The sequence below is a fragment of the Engystomops pustulosus genome, chromosome 3 (assembly GCF_040894005.1).
Source record: "Engystomops pustulosus chromosome 3, aEngPut4.maternal, whole genome shotgun sequence".
Taxonomy (NCBI): domain Eukaryota; kingdom Metazoa; phylum Chordata; class Amphibia; order Anura; family Leptodactylidae; genus Engystomops; species Engystomops pustulosus.
Genome location: NC_092413.1, coordinates 65,884,043 through 65,900,969, shown reverse-complemented (window position 1 = coordinate 65,900,969; position 16,927 = coordinate 65,884,043).

The following is a 16,927-nucleotide window of genomic DNA, read 5'->3' as shown; positions in this document are numbered from 1 at the left end:
ATCACTTGCAGTGCCTGTATCTGAACACATGTAGGCATTGGACTCATCCGCAGAATACACCCGTTTAGTTATGCTAGAAACTATTTTTGTATTATTTTAAAACATAAAACACTAACTGCAACGTCAGCGCAGGAAGGGATACAAACGCTGACAATCTATGTAAGTGTAAGTATATGTATTAATGTACCCCTACAGTACTTAAATGCTACTATATCTATAAAACTAAAAACTATATATATATTTTTTGTATTTTTTCAGTTTTTTAGTACTATACTAATATATATATATATATATATATATATACACTCACCGGCCACTTTATTAGGTACACCTTTCCAACTGCTCGTTAACACTTAATTTCTAATCAGCCAATCACATGGCGGCAACTCAGTGCATTTAGGCATGTAGACATGGTCAAGACAATCTCCTGCAGTTCAAACCGAGCATCAGTATGGGGAAGAAAGGTGATATATATTCAGCAGCCCTAATTGATAACCCTAATCACTAGCCCTGATCACTAGCCCTAATCACAAAAAAATCACATCATAGTGACGTATTTTACATTTATTCGCTAATAAAATGTAACTTTTATTTCAAATGACTATTTAAAAGGAACATATCACAGAGAACACTTGTGTATCACTCAATAGAAAAGTTTAAAATTGTCATTGCCCCGAACCCCTGATGATGCCACATTAGGTGGCGAAACATGTCGGGGGGGGGGGGGGGCAACATTAGGTTTTAAATACAGGTAGTGAGGGAAAGCTGCTGAACTATTAGGGGCAAGGTAGCTAAATTAAATGTTGGCGAATGAAGTGTGCTGGATGTGTGAATAAAGTAGGGGAGCCAGTTACTAGCAAATGAATGAAATAACAAGCTAGCTAGTGTACTATCACTTTGCAAGGAATCAGATGTATTTGCAATGAGGGTTATGGGACCGTGGGGGCTAACAAACTCATTACTCAATGGATATAAACAGACTAGAGCCCATCCATAGGACTGATATGCAATGGTGTCTGGCCAGTAGGATCCAGAAACTAAGATATCCTTACAAATTGAGCTTGTATTAGTGAATATCCTATTGTAACTATACTAGACTCCAAGAAGACCCCATCCCATTTTCCATCTTATCCTGGCACCCCATCCTTACCCTCCATCTAAGAAGCTATTAGAAGGAAGGGATAACAGGATATACTCATGACAAGTAAAATCGCCGCCAACAATTAGCACAATATATATTTTCTGCAGCTAATTCCAACTTCCTGACAATTTTAAACTTTTCTATTGAGTGATATACACAAGTGTTCTCTGTGATATGTTCTTTTTAAATGGTAATTTGAAATAAAAGTTAAATTTTATTAGTGAATAAAAGGGTTAAATTGGCCTTGTAGCGCTGCTTTTTGGTTACAGTTAATGGAATTAACCCAGCTAAAAGAGGTCCATTTAAATAAAAATCTTTTGGATGTATTTTACAGTTGCCACCTCTGCAACTGGACAGTTGTAGGGGTTAGGGCTGGATTGGGAGGAGCGTTTGGTGGACTTTACCGTATGCCCTAACCCTCCCATGGTTTTTTGTATATAGGATTTTTAATAGGTTTTTATATGTTTTGTCTGGTGTACATTATTGTTTTCTGTGGATCTCAATAAAGATTGTATACTTTTTGATAAAGCACATGTCTCTTTCTTCATTTGCTGAGCTTTTCTTCATGTGTTTAGCTTATTCACATTATTTATACGTGTGGTTCCTACTTTGTTTACATTGGACACTTTCAATGTATGACAATATAGATGATCTTTTTGCGCGAAGTACCCTCTGAAATAGAGTATCTATATCGCCTTGGGTCGTTACGGTGTTAAGGGCTTCTTTTGTTTTTTTATTGAGACCCAAACTCAACAGCTGGGATTTAGACACATTTATCTTATAATATGAGACTAGACTAAATTCCTTCAAGGTATTAAGAAAACATGGAATAGGTGTGTTGGGGTTTGACATATTTAGTTTTACATTGTCAGCAAATAATTATAAACATTATAGCCTAGAGTGATTCCAAGAAAATCATTCAGATTTCTTATTTTCTCTGCTAGAGGTTTTATGATTAGGGCAAAAATCATTGGTGACAGTGGGCATCTTTGTCTTGTGATAGGGAACACGCCAGACAGAAAGCATGAAGTATAAACAGATGCGGAGGGGGATGAATAGAGTGTGAGAATGGCCTCAAGGATATGACCCCAGAACCCAAACTTCTTTAATGTTGAATCCATACACCCCCCAGTGTACCCTGGGTCAAACGCCTCGCCGCATCCAAAGAAAGGAGCAGAGAGGAGCGGGAGGCATAAAATCTATGAATCTATTTTTGATGAATCGGGTTTAACCAAGTTGGGGAGAATGTCAATCGGTCTGTTGGCAATGAGTTTAGCTAGGTGTTTGTTATCTCCATTTAGTAGGGAGATTGGGTGAAAATGTGCGGTTGAGTCAGCTGATTTCCTTTTTTATGGGGAGTAACTATTAGGGCTGGGGAAATTTTGGGGTCCAATTGGCCTGTTTGCAGGTTGTGGTTATAGACTCGAATCAGAATATCCATTGATATCCATATAATATCCATTTTTCTTTTTATAATATCAGGTTTTTTTCTTAGTCTTTCTATGCCTGGTGACTTTTAGAAGAGGTGATTTATTGCCCCCTAATAGCGGCTTTATGTGCACACCACTACCTAGAAATGCTGATATCTGGGTATTTGTTCAGCGTGAAGAATTCTTTTAGGTGTTGGGTAATAGTTTGAAGATAGAGTTATTTGGTCTTCATGGTGCGTAAGGAAGGGTGTTAAATTTTTCTGAAATGGAGATTGACACTCCGTCATTGTCAAACCATGTAAAGAGCCCTATTGTGGTTTTGTTCGCTCTTTGCAAAAGCCATTTATCTGTGATTATAAAGTCAATTCTAGTATAGGTTTTATGGGGGATACAGAAGAATGTAGTCCCTTTCTTCTGCATGGAGATATCTCCATGAATGATAGAGGTCTTCCTTAAGGAGTATATTAGAGATAAATAACAAATACAGCAATAACTGCCTGTAAAGAGGAACTTTAAAATATCAAATCTTTATTTCATGATTAAAAAATAGGCCCAAAACAAAACAAGCCAAAAAAGCCCTCAAAAATTATTTTTATTATTATTTTTACAATTACAGGCTTAGGTAACTCCAATTGTAATGACCTAAGCCTGTCAATCCCATTGGAGTGACTGGTCATATACATATATATTGGATCAGAAGGTATTACAACTAAGGATAGTAAACCTCAGTCACTAACATCACTATGTTGAAATATTAGTTGTATAGAAACCTGGCCACACGCTTCCACTTATAAAGCCATTGGTAGTCCTACTTTGGTGCTAAAACAGAGCCAGTGAGTTGTATTTCACGCCCCTATTCACATACATTTATTAACTCAGGTGCTGTGTTACAGTCTACATTGTTTTGACAATAGGGCTTCACTCAACCACCATCCATACTCTGTAACAGGGGAGTCGCTAGGTCAAAAGATGCAGGGCAGAAAAATGGGAAATTTGCTTAGATGCTTGTTTAAATAGACTTATGGAAACTATATGGGCAAAAAGGGAAAACCTTATACAGCAAGGAAAAGAAAAAATCTAAGACATCCAAAATGTTTTGCATCCATTCCAAGCACAACCACACTTCCAACAAAAATGTAAAAATTGAGGATATAGGTTCCATCAACAGAAGTCATCAACAAGAAAGCCAACAAATTAAAAAAAGAAAGAACAGATAAAAAAGAGGGAGTATACCCACAATTGCCCAAGAACGAAAATATTGAACATTTCACAAAGGCCAAAAAAGAAACACAATTAATTATCGCAAATAGGGATGAGTGAACATACTCGCCAGCTCGAGAGAATGGCATCTCCCGCCGTTGTGATTTTTGGCGGCCACAAACAGAGCCAATCACAAGCCAGGAGACTCTGCACTCCACCCAGTATGACGTAATAGCCTTACACGTTGATAGCAGTGGTTGGCTGGCCTAATCAGGTGACCCTGGAATGGACTAGCCCCTGCCCGCGCTGCTCGGATCATTCTCTGTCTGGATGCCGCTAGGGAGAGAGCTGCTGCTGGTCAGGGAAAGCGTTAGGGTGTTCTATTAGAATAGTGTTAGGCAGGAGTGATTCTACAAGAACCCAACAGCCCTTCTTAGGGCTACAATAACGTTTTATTTTACTTTTTTTTGGTTTGCTTGTGGCTGGGCTTGCTGTCACTAGTAGTGCAGCTAGTACCATATTGTGAGTAATTTGCAGGAAAACTTGCGACCGTTCTGTTTAGCTCTTAGTGACACACATATCCACCTCAAACACCAAAGTTTACAATTTATTAGGGGTTTGATTTGAATTAGGCACAGTCATCAGTCACAGCACAAAATCCAGTTGTGTGCTGTCAGTGTAGGTTAGAAACTAGCCATAGCAATAGGATAGCATCGTTAGAGGACAAGGGCGTGGACGTGGGCATCCAACTACTGCAGGGGTCAGAGGCCGTGGTCCTGGGTGGGGTGAGACACCACCTGCTGATGAGGGAGCAGGGGAACGCCGCAGAACTACACTCCCTAGGTTTATCATGTCTCAAGTTACTGGGACTCGTGGTAGAGCACTGTTGAGGCCAGAACAGTGCGAAGAGGTGATGTTGTGGATTGCGGACAATTCTTCTAGCCATTTGTCCACCAGTCAGTCTTCCACGCAGTCCACCCATGTCACCGAAATCAGCACTCCTCCACCTCAGCCTCCTTCCCCCCAGTCTGCCCCCTCCAAGCAAAATTTTGCATTTGAACCGGCATACTCTGAGGAACTGTTTTCTGGACCCTTCCCACAGTCACAAACCACTTGTCCGGTTGCTGCGGAGCTATTTTCCGATGCCCAGGTTTTCCACCGGTCGCAGTCTGTGGGTGATGAGGACATTATTGACGTAGTGGAAGAAGTGTGTAAAGAGGTGTCGGACGATGAGGAGACAAGGTTGTCAGACAGTGGTGAAGTTGTTGTCAGGGTAGGAAGTCCGAGGGGGGACTGAGGGATCGGAGGAGTTGACAGACCCAAGCTGGGTTGATAGGCTGGGTGAACACAGTTCTTCTGAGACGGAGGCGAGTCCTATACCAGAACAGGTTGGAAGAGGCAGTGGTGGGGCCAGATGGAGAGGCAGGGCCAGAGCTGGTGCATCAGCGCCAAATGTTTCACGTAGTCAAGCTCCCGTGGCGAGGGCTAGATTTTCAGAATTCTGGAGGTTCTTTAAAGAAATACTGGATGACCGACGGACTGCGGTGTGCAACCTGTGCCAAACCAGGATCAGCAGGGGTTCCACCACTACTAGCTTAACTAGCACCAGTATGCGCAGGCATATGAATGCTAAACACCCCACGCAATGGCACCAAGCCCGTTCACCTCCGGCCGGGCACACCACTGCTCCTTCCTCTGTGTTATCTGCTAGTCAGCCCCCTGCCCAGGACCCCGGCCCAAAAACCTCCCGTGCGAAAACACCATCTTCGCCTCCACGATCCTCTACAGCATCCACAAGCATTCAGCTCTCCATACCCCAGACGCTAGAATGCAAAAGGAAGTATAGTGCAACCCACCCACACGCCCAAGCCCTCAACGTCCACATCTCCAAACTGCTTAGCCTGGAGATGTTTCCCTATAGGCTGGTAGAGACCGAGGTCTTTCGAAACCTCATGGCGGTGGCCGCCCCTCGGTATTCGGTCCCCAGCCGCCACTACTTTTCCCGATGTGCCGTTCCAGCCCTGCACCAGCACGTCTCAGACAACATCATCCGTGCCCTGACCAACGCCGTTTCTGACAAGGTCCACCTGACCACGGACACGTGGACGAGTGCTGCCAGGCAAGGCCACTATATATCGCTGACGGCACATTGGGTTAACTTGGTGGAGGCTGGGACCGAGTCTGACCCTGGGGCTGGTCATATGCTGCCGACGCCGAGGATTGCGGGGCCTACATCGGTCCAGGTCTCAAAGGCCTACTATGCCTCCTCCTCCTCCCACCCCTCCTCCACCTTCTCCTCCGAATTACCATCCGTGGGCGTGGCACCATCAGTCGGTAGCTCTAGGCACAGCAGCAGTGCCATCGCTAAGCGAAAGCAGGCGGTGCTGCCTAGGCTGCTGAGCCTAGGCGATAAAAGGCACACCGCCCAAGAGCTATTACAGGGCATCACGGCGCAGACTGATCTGTGGCTGGCGCCGCTGAACCTGAAGCCAGGCATAGTTGTGTGTGACAACGGCCGTAACCTGGTGGCGGCTCTGCAACTCGGCAGACTGACACATGTGCCATGCCTGGCCCATGTGTTAAATCTCATAGTTCAGCGTTTCCTCAAGACATACCCCAATCTGTCTGATTTGCTCACGAAGGTGCGCCGCATCTGTGCGCATTTCAGGAAGTCCAGCACAGATGCTGCCACTCTCAGCGCAGCGCCGCCTCCAACTGCCCGCTCACCGACTGTTGTGCGACGTGCCCACGAGGTGGAATTCAACATTAACCATGTTATCCAGAGTTTACCAGCAGCGCAGAGCGATTGTAGACTGCCAGATGTCAACTTCCACCAGAACTGGTAGTCAGGTCAGTCAGCTTCCTCAAGTCTACAATGAGGAATGGACGTGGATGTCTGATATCTGTCAGGTGCTGAGTAACTTTGAGGAGTCAACACAGATGGTCAGTGGCGATGCCGCCATCATCCGCCTCACCATCCCGCTGCTTGGCTTGTTGAAAAACTCTCTGGTCAGCATGAAGTCGGAAGCTTTGCGCTCGTCACAAGAGACGGGGGAAGAAGATTCCCTTGTTGATAGCCAAAGCACCCTCAGGTCTGTTTCTCAGCGCATATCGGAGGAGGTGGAGGAGGATGAGGAGGAAGAGGAGGAGAATGTTGGCGAGACAGAAGAGGGGACCATTGTTCAGTCCTTCACTGTTCAGCGTGTATGGGCAGAAGAAGAGGAGTTGGAGGAGGAGGAAATGGGCAGTCAGGCCAGTGAGGGGAGTGAATTCTTGCGCGTTGGGACTCTGGCGCATATGGCAGATTTCATGCTAGGCTGCCTATCCCGTGACCCTCGCGTTCAAAGAATTTATTCCAGCACCGATTACTGGGTATTCACTCTCCTGGACCCACGGTACAAGCAAAATCTTTCCACTCTCATCCCTGGAGAGGAAAGGAGTGTGAGAATGCATGAATACCAGCAGGCCCTGGTGCACAAGCTGAAACAGTATTTCCCTTCTGACAGCGCTAGCGGCAGAGGGCGTACTTCTGCGGGACAAGTAGCGAGGGAGAGTAGGCGAGCAGGCAGCTTTTCCAGCACTGGCAGGGGTACGCTTTACAAGGCCTTTGCCAGTTTTAGGTCACCCCAGCAAGACACTGTCACCTGTCCCCAGTCTCGGCAGAGTAGGGCTGATCTTTACAGAAAGATGGTGAGGGAGTACGTAGCTGACCATACCATCGTCCTAAATGATCACACAGCTCCCTACAACTACTGTGTTTCAAAGCTGGACATGTGGCACGAACTGGCGCTGTACGCCTTGGAGGTTCTTGCCTGCCCTGCCGCTAGCATGTTGTCCGAGCGTGTTTTCATTGCAGCTGGTGGCATCATCACCGATAAGCGTACACGCCTGTCAACTGACAGCGCTGACAGGCTGACGCTTATCAAGATGAATAAAGCCTGGATTTCTCCGGATTTTCATTCTCCACCAGGTGAAAGAAGCTCAACCTGAATAATGTATGCACTCCTCCACCTCATTGTCCTCCTTCTCCTCCTCTTTGTACACTAAAGCATAGGAAACTGGCTATTTTTTGCCAGGGCCAACTGGCTCTAGCTATAGTACTCTATTTATTTAATTTTTCTGGAGGGCCACCTACCCGGTCCTCTGTTTTAAGCAATTTTTGGGAGTGCCACATACAGGCACTCAATCTATTTAATTTTTCTGGAGGACCACCTACCTGCTCCTCTGGTTTGAAAACTTTTTTGGACTGCCACATACAGGCACTATCCAAATTAAATTGTCTCCATAGCAGCCTCCACATGTCGCCTTTTTAGCTGGCTCCACACGTTGTCTCCATTGCTACCTCCACACGTCATCGCCATAGCTGCCTCCAAAAGTCGTCCATATAGCTGCCTCCATACATGGTCTCCTTATCAAACGAACTGTGTCAGGCAGAATTTTGGGTTGTTTTCATGGCTTCCACATCAAACTTGTTAACTTTGTCGCCACCCTGCTGTGTAATCCACAAAATATACTGGCAAACTTTTATCATTTACCGATATTATTTCAGCGCTTCTTGCGCATCTGTTTACATTCCCCTCACCCGCCATATCCTAAACTTATAAGAACGCTACTACACTTGATCTTATACAAAAGGTTCTTAGAAGTGCTGTTTGGGGAGTAGCCTACAGACAGGGGCTTGGATTGGCGAAAGCTCGCCTGGCAGCGGAGCGCCAGCTCCATCTCAAGATCCAACTAACATAGTTTTAACTGCAGCACCTTTAATCTACTATTAGTTCACTGCCTCCATACATCGTCCCCTTATCAATCGAGCTGTGTCAGGCAGAATTTTCAGGTGTTTCCCCAGATACATAGTGGAACTCGGCCCATCTGTCGCCGCCATGCTGGAGACCTGAAGTTGCAATCATAGCAGCGCAATATGGATGCCCCATACTGTCGCTCTTAATCATGGAACCATTTCCGTAAAAACAATTAAAAATAGAACCACTATGCTATTCCATTATTCCTAGGTGAAATATTCAAACGACCCGGCCTGCTTTGAAAATTAAATTTTTTTTTAAAGTAAACGCTTCTGGCCCCCAGGCCCATTTTGGGTGGGGAGGAGCCGAGAGACAGGGGCTTGGACAGGCGAAATTTCGCCTGGCAGTGGACCGCCAGCTCCATCCCAAGATTAGGCAGCCTCAGAGGCATCCATGCATGCTGCCCCTGCTGTTTCCTGTCCATTTTGCCTCCACGATCCTCCACAGCGTCCACCAATGTCTCATTTCAACTCTCTATACCCCAGACGCTGGAGCACGAGAGGATATGCAAACATCATCCCCTTATCAAACGAGCTGTGTCAGGCAGAATTTTCAGGTGTTTCACCAGATACATAGTGGAACTCGGCCCATCTGTCGCCACCATGCTGGAGACCTGAAGTTGCAATCATAGCAGCGCAATATGAATGCCCCATACTGTCGCTCTTAATCATGGAAGTCGTCTCCATGGCTGCCTCCACATGTCGTCCCCTTATCAAAAGAGCTGTGTCAGACTCATTTTTCGGGTGTTTCACCAGATACGTTATGGAACTTGGTCACTATGTCGCCACCATGCTGTGTTATCCACTAAATATACCGTCAACCTTTTGTTCACATAGGAAATCATTTCACCTCCTTTGGTGAAACCTGAGTCCATTTAGGGTATGTCGCCATGAGACTCTCTAGCCTGCCACTGCTGCCGCTGCCTCTGCATGCCATCCCCTATAGTGTCAGGGTCAATTATTGCATGTTTTAGATGCTATCTAGCCTCATTCGGTCACTCTGTCATGGCCATGCTTTTTCCCATAATTTTTGCATAATGGTGCGATTAAGCAGCCTCAGAGGCATCCATGCATGCTGCCCCTGCTGTTTCCTGTCCATTTCCGTGGTGTTTCCATCCTTTTCTTTGGTTCCCAGGTGTTTGGCCAAGCTTAGAAAACAATTGACGGTCCAGCCAAGGTCCACGGTCTAAAAAATTTTTTTTGTTTCTTTATTGAAGCATAAATAGCAGTAACAAAATCCACTCAGAAAGACGGTAGTCGCCTACGCGTTTCAGACAGTTTACCTGTCCTTAATCATGGCTAACAAACAATGACAAACTTCCAACTTATAAAGGAATAAACCCCACCCTGGGTAACGCCCCCCAGCACATGTGCAATTAGGTTCACTCCTACATAGGAACATAATGTGGCACAAAACAGCCTATTTAAAATTGGAATAACTAATTAACATAAACTACAAACAGTAACTACTCATCAAGAATGGAAATCGCATGTAATATCGTGATAGATATAGAGTTCCGCATTGACACCGCCGTATAAGCGGCTACTGGTCGTCATGGTAACAAGATGCCAGGTCAGGTGACCAATCACATGATGTGGTTTCGTTGAGAATGTTAAAACCGTTGCGGAGCAGCATGTAGATAGTCCTGTTGACGTGCTTGTGGAGCACATGACCCATCATGTGATATAGGTTCCCTGGAGACGTTGAAGCCGTGGCTAAGCAGCATGTAAATAGTAAGTTGTGCGGAATGAAGATACCGGAACCTGGCTACTGCGATAGAGTAGATAAGTGCGATTCCATGCAGGTCACATCGGCGGTGCAGCAGGGATCCAAAGACTTGATGGCCAGGAGTGGGATCACTGAATGTGGGGGATCCCGTGCGGCACTGTGGAGGCGGCCCGATGGAATGGGGGATACATGAAATCTAGGAATAACACATATAAAAGATAAAATACATAGAGTGCAATAGTTTAGATAAAATATACTCCTAAAAAACGGGGTATAACGAACACTGAACTGTAAAATAGATCAGACATATGACATGGTTCTAAACAAAGAGTAGTTAAAGAAAAGGTAGGCACATAATGAAAGACTATGCATCTGGCGTGGGTCCAAGTATGTCAACCTAGAATTAATAAAATATTAATAGTGATACATTAATTCTTTAAGGTTGAGACCAAGGGGAAAACAAGTTTCAATTGAAAAAATCCAGAAAGCCTCCCTATTGGCTAGACGCGTTTTGATATTACCACCCCTGACATTGTTTTGCACTTTCTCTATGGCATAAGTGCTAAGTGTTTTGGTGTCTCCATGGTGGACTCTAATAAAGTGCTGGGATGCACCTGATAGGTTTCGACCTTGTGGATTTGTAATGTCATGAAGGTGTTCTATAAAGCGTGTTTTAAATTTGCGGGAGGTCTGTCCGACATACATCAAATTGCAGGCTGTGCAATGAATAATGTAAATTACATTCGCAGTATTGCAATTGAGAAATCCCTTAATGGTAAACCTGCGGTGACCTTTGCTATCGGAAAACTCTTTCTTTTTGTTCCAAGCGAAGGTGCAAGTCGTACACCTAGTGGCACCGCATTTGAAAAAACCCTGGGAATCCAGCCAAGTGGTCTTCGACTGTGAAGTAAACAGTGAGGGGGATAGCCTGTTGCCCAAGCTTTCACCCCTCCTAGACACAATGCGACACCCTTGATTGAGTATCCGTTCAAGAATGGGGTCGGCTCTAAGTAGGGGGACATGTTGCTGAATAATGTTGGAAATGGCATTGAATTGAGGACTGTATTGGAGGACAACTGTCGGTATGTTATTAGATGTTGAGTCTGTTGTTTTGGGAAATTGTTGCGGGTAGATAATTGAGTGTCTATTTTTATTGATGACCCTTCTATAGGCTCTGTCTAGTGTCCACTGCGGGTAACCCCTCTTTTTTAGCCTAGTACAGACTTGTGTTGCTTCTAACTGAAAGAGAGCATCAGTACTGCAGTTCCTCTTGGATCTGATGAGTTCGCCCACTGGAATACCCCGGATAGTGTGTGATGGATGTTGGGATTTGGCGTGCAATATCGTATTGCCGGCCGTGGGTTTGCGGTAAGTATTAAAGGTGATGTTCTCTCCAGCGACACCTATAAGGTGTAAGTCTAAGAATGAAATTTCACTGTGATGTGTGGCAAAAGTAAATTCTAAATTTGATACATTGTCGTTAAGGTAATCAACAAAGAGTGGTATGGCAGGCACATCCCCACTCCAGATAATCAGAATGTCATCGATGTACCTGCCATACCACTCGATGGAACCAAAAAAGGGGTTGGTGTGTGAATAAATAAAATGTTCCTCCCACCACGACATGGTCAGATTGGCTAGAGATGGAGAAAACTTGGCACCCATACTGACTCCCTTAATCTGTAAATAATAAATGCTGTCAAACATAAAAAAATTGTGGGTAATCAAGTACTCGCAAACCATAACAACAAACTCTTTGAAATCTGGGGTATAATCTGTGTATTTGTTCAAATGAAAATAAAGAGCCCGTATGGCTACATCGTGTGGTATTGACGTGTATAGAGATACAACGTCACAACTGAGCCAGTGGTAATTGCACCTCCACATTTTTTGGTCCAGTGACATCAGGACATCCCTTGAGTCCTGTAGGAAGCCAGGGACCCTACGTACTAAAGGTTGGAGCACCCAGTCTAACCAACTGCACAAGTTCTCATTTAGGGATCCTATGCCCGAAATTATTGGGTGCATAGGGGGAGGTGAAAGTCCCTTATGGGTTTTGGGCAGGGCGTGCATGATAGGCACCACCGGATCCTCTTTGAAGATGTGTTTGACTTGATTCTGGGTTAAAGCTCCCATAGATAAACCTTCCCCCAAAAGTTTACTTAGTTGACAGCTAAATGACTTGGTTGGATTTTCCTTCAGTTTGCGGTAAGTAGATGAATCATTTAACATTAACAAGATTTGTTCTTTATATAAAATCTTATCCATTACTACAACTGAGCCACCTTTGTCTGACATTTTGATTACTGTGTCCTGCCAGTTTTCGGGAAAAGTTTGTCTCGAATAACGAGTACCTGAGCATTTTAGTGCTCGCTCATCTCTATTAGGCAGCCTCCGAGGCATCCATGCATGCTGCATCTGCTGTTTCCTGTCCATTTTGCCTCCACGATCCTCCACAGCGTCCACCAATGTCTCATTTCTACTCTCTATACCCCAGACGCTGGAGCACGAGAAGATATGCAGCACATCATCCCCTTAACAAACGAGCTGTGTCAGGCAGAATTTTCAGGTGTTTCACCAGATACATAGTGGAACTCGGCCCATCTGTCGCCGCCATGCTGGAGACCTGAAGTTGCAATCATAGCAGTGCAATATGAATGCCCCATACTGTCGCTCTTAATCATGGAAGTCGTCTCCATGGCTGCCTCCAAATGTCGTCCCCTTATCAAAAGAGCTGTGTCAGGCTCATTTTTCGGGTGTTTCACCAGATACGTTATGGAACTTGGTCACTATGTCGCCACCATGCTGTGTTATCGAATAAATATACCGTCAACCTTTTGTTCACATAGGAAATCATTTCAGCGCTTCAGTCCATTTAGGGTATGTCGCAATGACACTCTCTAGCCTGCCACTGCTGCCGCTGCCTCTGCATGCCATCCCCTATAGTGTCAGGGTCAATTATTGCATGTTTTAGATGCTATCTAGCCTCATTCGGTCACTCTGTCATGGTCATGCTGTTGCCCATAATTTTGGCATAATGGTGCGATTAAGCAGCCTCAGAGGCATCCATGCATGCTGCCCCTGCTGTTTCCTGTCCATTTCCGTGGTGTTTCCATCCTTTTCTTAGGTTCCCAGGTGTTTGGCCAAGCTTCCCTGTGCAGAGCCTTGGTCCCCTTTAAAAATGCTCGAGTCTCCCGTTGACTTCAATGGGGCTCGTTATTCGAGACGAGCACTCGAGCATCGGGAAAACTTTGTCTCGAATAACAAGTACCCGAGCATTTTAGTGCTCGCTCATCTCTAATCGCAAACAAACCATCCAAAGAACCAGCTTATACCAAGAAAAACCAATAAGCTCTAACACAAAAAAACACAACAAAGACACAACAAAACACATTAGAACTTTCAACCAATCAAAGAACAACAATAACAAAAAGACAGATAACCCTGATGAAAAACCAACCATTACAACCAATAGACTAGTACACTCTCCCCCACTACCCAAAAGAACAATAGAAATGCCATTAAATAAGATAAAATTCGGCTAATTAGGAAAATAAACAACCAATTTAATACACACTTCCTAACCCCTTTAAAAGAGTAAAATTTTCTATTATCCACCCAAACCGAAGTCCTACCCAAAGAGAAGTAAGTCCCTGTTATTATTGATAATTGCCAAAAAAACACCTGAGCCTTAGTTCCTTTCCCTCAGCCCACTCTTTATCCCAATACCATGGAAACCACAACGACTAATGTTTTATGCATGACACCTCAAAACCGGACAAAAATAAAAACAAAACTGAAACCAATCACAGCCTATTTCCAAAATATCTCAACACACAGAACACAAAGAAAACTAGAAGAAGAGGGAACAGAGCAGGTCTAAAAAAGGGAAAAAAGGGAAAAATCCAAGACCAACTAGAGCCCATAAACCAACTAGAACCCACCAACACTGAACCGAAAACCAACCCCATAAAAATCTTTAACCTCTCCTCATATCAATTAAATACTTATCATTCTGTCCAAACAATCACTCAGATCTGTTTCAATTGGATCTACACAAATTTACTCACAAACTCACCAGAAAGAAATACTTTGCATCTCAACCATACAAACGAAACCTGGATAAAGAAGATCCCAATGAAGAGGGATCTGAGACAACAGCAACGACCCTCTTCCCTACTTACATCAAAACGTTAAACCACCCAATACCTTTTATCCACTACAAAGCCAAAGCCATTACATAAAAACCTTTCACAAGGGAAAAAGACAAAAAGGAAAATAAAAAAAAAAAGAGTAAAAAAAGAACAAATCATTATAACAAAAATAACCTCAACAGAAAAGAACGAGCTGCATTAAAAAACCTTAATGATAATAGTGAAATTATCATTAGAGCAGCGGACAAAGGGGAAGGGACTTATCACTAACAGAACTCATTAATTTTCGGTTCGAACACAAATTACTAATGAAAAAAGAAAAAAACTTCCTTACAATAGAACACCCAAATAAACCTTACATGTACCTTTTACCCAAAATACATAAAAATCCTACCAAACCACCGGTGAGACCCATCATATCCAATACAAATCGTGTCACTAGTCATCTCTCACATTATCTTGATTTATTCTTTCATAAATATGTCACTTCCTTACCAAGTTATCTGAGGGATTCAACTGACCTAATCAATAAACTCAAAAGTATTAAATTGGAGGAAAACTACATCCTAGTCACCATGTATGCTCCCTATGCACGAATATCGAACATAACCTTAAATTAACATGCACTGAGGTCATTCTAGAAAGAGACCCGAATATTTTACCACCACAAAGAATATTTTTATGTAAATGTCTCAAATTTATTCTAAATAACATTTTTTACAATTTTTTTTTTAAAATCAGATATTTGTATTGAAAGTTTTTTCCCCCCTTTTACAAACCCAACAAGTACAACAAAGGGATATATTCACATCATCTACTATAGTCATTATCATTATTATCCAATGTTACAAATATACATTACAACCAAAATATAGCATCAGAATTGTTTAAAATTTTGTACTATGCTTTTACGATAGTTTCAATACAATCCAACTTACACATATGAATACGACAACATATATCCCTCTCTTCCCTACCCCTAATCTCCCCTCCCTCCCCTGTGAGCCAGCTCCCCTTCCAACACCCTTGTTCCCACTCGTACTGTTTTTAAGATAACTGATATTCTAAACTTGCCCTTAAGCGTGTCAGAGATGCCGATGGCAAACCTGGCGTGTCCATCCACTTGCCCCATATCTTTTCAAATTTTGCATATGTACTATATTCCAAATGTATAATCGCATTTAAACGATTTATAAATTCCCTCTTGTCTGGAGGCCGAGGCCTTATCCAGTAAGCGGCTATAACCGTCCTGGCTTGGTATAGGGAGCGCTGAATTGCGATATTATTTGGTTCTGTCAAGTTATCGATCCTTAAGACCCCTAATAAACATGCTAGAGGGCTTTCTTCTATAGAAATGGAGAAGACTTTACGTACTAACTCCAAAATAGAGTTCCAAAAAGATTCCAATTCTCTGCAGTCCCACATCATATGAAGTATTCCCGCATCTTCAGTACCACATCTTCGGCAGTCTGAAGTGGATCTAATTCGGTACAACAGTTGGGGGGATTTATAGGCTCTATGTAACAGAAAGAGGTGGGACATCCTGCGATCTTCGCTAGGAGAAAGAGTTGGAACTAACTCCAATGCTTCAGTCCACTGTTCATCCTCAATGGGACCCACTTCTCCTTCCCATTTTGCTCTACATTTTAAAGACACATCTTTTATGGAGTCATTGAACAATATAGTGTAGGAATATAAAATTAGGCCTTTAGTGGATTTTGCTTTCAATATCCTATTCAATGCCCCAACAGAACCTACTTCTCTCGGCTCCCCCCTGGTCTGTGTTTCAAGAGCATGTCTAAGCTGTAGATATTGATAGAACCATGCATGTGGTAGCTGAAAGTCTGTTTGTATTTGTTTAAACGTCTTACAATTACCATCAGAGTAAATGTGTTGTATTGTCTTTACCCCTTTCATTTTCCATGGAGTAAAGCCTTCCAAACGAAATATTTCTGGTAAGGCCGGGTTACGCCAGATTGGGGTATCCGAAGTGTATTTGCGGATTCCTAAAATATCTTTGGCTTTGGACCACACCTTAGACATAAGTGACATTGTTGGCTTATTACTTACTTCCCCCCCCCCGCCGCAAAACCCGCCCTCTAAGGCATGTATTGGTATTGAATGTTTTGACCATAAACTAATCAATTGACTGGCTGAGTGTACTTGTTCACCTTCTGTCTCTGCCCCCCAGCCTTGGAAGTGTTGCATTTGTGCCGCTATAAAATAAAGCCAGGGGTTTGGTATTGCCAAGCCTCCATCCATTTTCCCCCTTTGTAAAATGTCTAAGCTAATTCTGGCCTGTTTTCCCTTCCACACTAACCTTCTGAATAGCCCACGGATTCTATGAAAGTATTTTTGTATCAGAGAATTATGTAGGATGTATAGTAGTTGAGGCATTAACACCATTTTAATAAGGTTACCCCTCCCAATTGGAGATAATGGAAGTTTACACCAGACCTTAATTTTATCTGCAAA